The sequence below is a fragment of the Mytilus galloprovincialis genome, chromosome 5 (assembly GCF_965363235.1).
Source record: "Mytilus galloprovincialis chromosome 5, xbMytGall1.hap1.1, whole genome shotgun sequence".
In the NCBI taxonomy this organism is placed as follows: Eukaryota; Metazoa; Mollusca; class Bivalvia; order Mytilida; family Mytilidae; genus Mytilus; species Mytilus galloprovincialis.
In genome coordinates, this window is record NC_134842.1 from 33898924 (window position 1) to 33903005 (window position 4082).

Consider the following 4082-nt stretch of genomic DNA (forward strand, 5'->3'; position numbering starts at 1 on the left):
TGTCAGAGTAGGGCTACTTTTAAATTGGAGGGAGTAATTGGTGGTCTGACACCTAAAAACTGTTGCTATCGTTTAGCGTCCATCGTCCGTTTTTACGTTTTGGAATTTTCCTCAATAACCACCGTTTCTGATAGACCTTATGAGTGTCTAAAATATACTTCATAATAGTAATGTCGATTCATCCAGTTGACTCAACATGGCAACCATATTGCTAAAATTAAAAGGTAAACGTAAAATGCAAAAAATTGACTAATATTTTGAAACAAAAATACTTCTGACCGGGAAAGCATGTTTATAAAATTACAATCTTAGACTACGTACGTACCCTCTATCTCCACAAAATTACCAATTGATTCCCTGTAGTAGTGTTTATCTTTAACAGAGAGGCTAAAGACACCAAAGGTGCCTTGCACCAATGCTGTTTTCAGATGAAAATTGAAATAGTATAGCCAGTTTTGTTTTCAGTGCTGCTAATATAGTATTGTGTTGATGCGAAGGAGTTGCCAGTTTAATCCTTGCTAGAGAGGAATTCCTTTGATTGTGTTGGATATTTAGATACGCAGTCACGTCATGTCAAAGGAGGAGTTAAATCCAAACTCAAAGTATGCTCTGAACGTAAAAGACAAAAAAAAATGAAACACTTACAATAAAATGGATAATGGAAATGGGGAATCTGTCAACATGGTCAAGGAGACAGAAACCCGACCAAAGATCATAGAACAGACGAAGGCCGACACCAATGGGTCTTCAATCCAGCGAGAAAATTTTGCACCATGAGGCTGACCCCTAAAATTAGTCTACTTGTTCGGTAAAAATGGACGTCTAACTACGTATACACTCAAAAACATATAATTGAACTGAAAATTAAAAATAATAGATATGAAAGACTATAACTAAGATAATAATTTAAAAAACAACACAGCAATACACATACATGTAGTATGACTCAGTTTAAAAGAAGCATAAGTCCAATGTCAGAATAGGTCACAACAACTATTTAAGGGATCGGTAGTTGACCCGCTGCATGACTATGTTTCTGGGCTTTTTCAACATAGTGTTTTACACTCATTTTCCAATTCCATTTTTAATTTTCGGATTTATCATACTCGGCCCATTATGCAGTACCTCCTTATTGAATTAGTTGTTGGTTTGTTATCGCCACATTCTGACTAAAATCGGCCCACTATCCACTTGCGTTTCTACAAACGGAAGCAGGTATTATGGGCTGTTTTAGCCAGAATTTTCGAAAAGAATATGTGTGAAATACTTGCTACTAAACGTTAACCAAACACGCTACCGATCAATCTCTTCTAAAAACAGTCAATTTGACAAAAGTTAAATAAATGTATAATATATATGGTAGTGGTGAGAATCCGAAATTTTCATCTGATTTGTTTTTCCTAAGGAAATATATCATTTAAAGTTTTCTTAAATCCAATTTCAAATTAAGATATTGATACAAGTCCCATTACAATCATTGCTTCCATTTTAGACCTGTGGTCAGTACTTAAATGAGTGACTATGTCAATGCCCTTTAGGCAACTTGTATTTAAATTGAGACGATCTTAATTTGTCTGTCTTTTATCTATATAATATCTTATCTTACATGTTCATCTCAATCAAATGTTCAATTAAAAACATTCCTTAGGGAGCTACCATTTGATTTTTATGGGGGGGCTAGGATGAAATTTGAAAAAAATAGGCAGGACAGGAGTTTTGAGTAAAAAAAAAAGGCAGGATGAGACACTTTTTAAAAAAAAAGGCAGGATGACAATTTAGGTAAAAAAAGTCAGGATAAACTAATAAAAAAAAAGGCAGGACCGAATAGAGTGAAAAATAAAAAGGCAGGACAGAGATTACAACTAAAAAAAAATGCAGGACAAAATTTTTCATCCTAGCCCCCCCCCCCCCCCCCCCCATAAAAATCAAATGGTAGCTCCCTTACGAAGCATAATATAATTTGATGATTCATTAAAATTAATGTGTGAAATAAATTCGTTTTATTTTCTATCGCAATTATGTATTTTTGTTTCTATGGGAAACATGATGGTATTATTATGAAGTGACTCGGATACACCTTTTTTGGTTCTCTCGATAAATATATAAATGTTCTTACTTTAAATAAAACTAATATAAACAACTATATATATATATATATATATATGACCTTTTCTAGAAGGGAATATTTTAATTTTAAACGAGAAAGTCTATAAAAAAGTTACAGAAACAGAAACGAGTTTTGGTTCCATGTAATTGTTGACTTTCCTTTTTCTGAATGGTGATGCTTATCTGGCTCATTCTAACAGTATATATGTGTTTACACATCTTGTTCCCTATGCCTATGTCTGCAGTGACGTTTTAATATTTAGATAAATGTAATCTTTCATGACTGGTAAATTATTATGTGTTTCAAGATATACAATCAAGTAGATTTCTTGGAAAAACTGTAATACAGCATTCAATGAATTTTAAACCACATTTTTAGGAGACATTGCGTACGTGAATTTGACAGTCGTCAACGTCACACAAGGAAAGGGAGACATATTCTCTTTCATTAGTAATTTATAACTTCATCAGCGATAGTAACAATAACTGCATGGAATTTTATTCAACGAATCTTTACAAAACAAAATGGCTTTATCCTAAACAGTCATACATAGCACAATCTAATTGACCATATTCGATATACTAATGATAAAAAAAAAACTAATAGATTACAAATACATTAATCAAATACAAGTTAAAGAAGACACTTTGAAAAAATAAAACAAACGCAAAGCGGCGCAAACGCAAACGCAATCGAAAAGACAAAGACAATGAAATGTGCATTAGACAAATACCCGTATGTCATTCATACAATCTGATGGTAGATATCTAGTGCAATCTTTGTTGATGGTATCTTAGAAAAATGTCATGTACCTGACGCAATGGGAACATTGTAGGTGTGTCTTTATTGTGGTTGTAGATTATTATCTAAAGTGTGGGGACAATAAGTGTTGCCACTATTATACACATTAAAATGTTACTCTTATATTTACATATAATAGTTAAAACAATTTGGTCTTTAACTTTCATTGTGAAATACCAATTATATAATATATACTATACTGGAGCAAAGTTGTGAATTTAATTTCCACGATAAGTCATTAGCAGATAAAATGTATTTAATATTCTAGTTAATAATTAATTCTAAGCAAAGGTACATAATACCAATATGATTAATCTCTCTGGACAAATATTCCACCGAACAACCATTACTATACACATTATTATAAATCCATCCACATAACTTTTATTAAATATTCAAAACCCCCCGGTGTCGGATGATTTTAAACTAATATATTTACAACAATTCTGCAATTACTGTACTAGAAATTCTTTACTAAGAATAGACTTCCAACCATGTTTAGAAAAAAAGAAGATCTTTCTATAAACAGACATTCTTATATGGTAAAATAATTTAACTCTTTTTAACTTTTTCGAATAAAAAGATTTAAATATACAATGTAGGTTACCAGTGCAGCAAGTCCAATTTGGTAACTTGTTTAACCAAAATAATATCCATACCTAGTTACATTTAGTGCCCTACTTATGTAATGAATTCTACTATTAAGTACTAATGAATATGGATTTAACATTTTTTTTTTATTATCATTTAATATATTTTAGAACAAACTTTTTATTCAATACCTGAAATTGCCTCTAAGTTATAATAAAAGAAATGAGTTACAATTCATCCGATTTATTTCATGTAAATTTGTCTAAACTAGAACAAAACTCCGCTTCCGGTTATGCAAACTTTGTGAAATCGTGCATTTTACTAGACATCAACTGATGTTATCAAATTTCCACATTTTCCAGGCCGTTACTTTTTACCTAGGGCTACAGAAATTCTTTCCTAAACACATGGCTAAAGTCATCATTTAAAAATGTCCATTTTTTCTTCACGATAGATTAGGTCCGGTAACTCCTTACACAAAAACGCTCAGGGGAGACTACAAAATGACAATTAATCGCCTATCAGAATCTGAAATCTTGAGTTTTCACCCTGATGGAACGAATAATAAATATTGTATAATGTG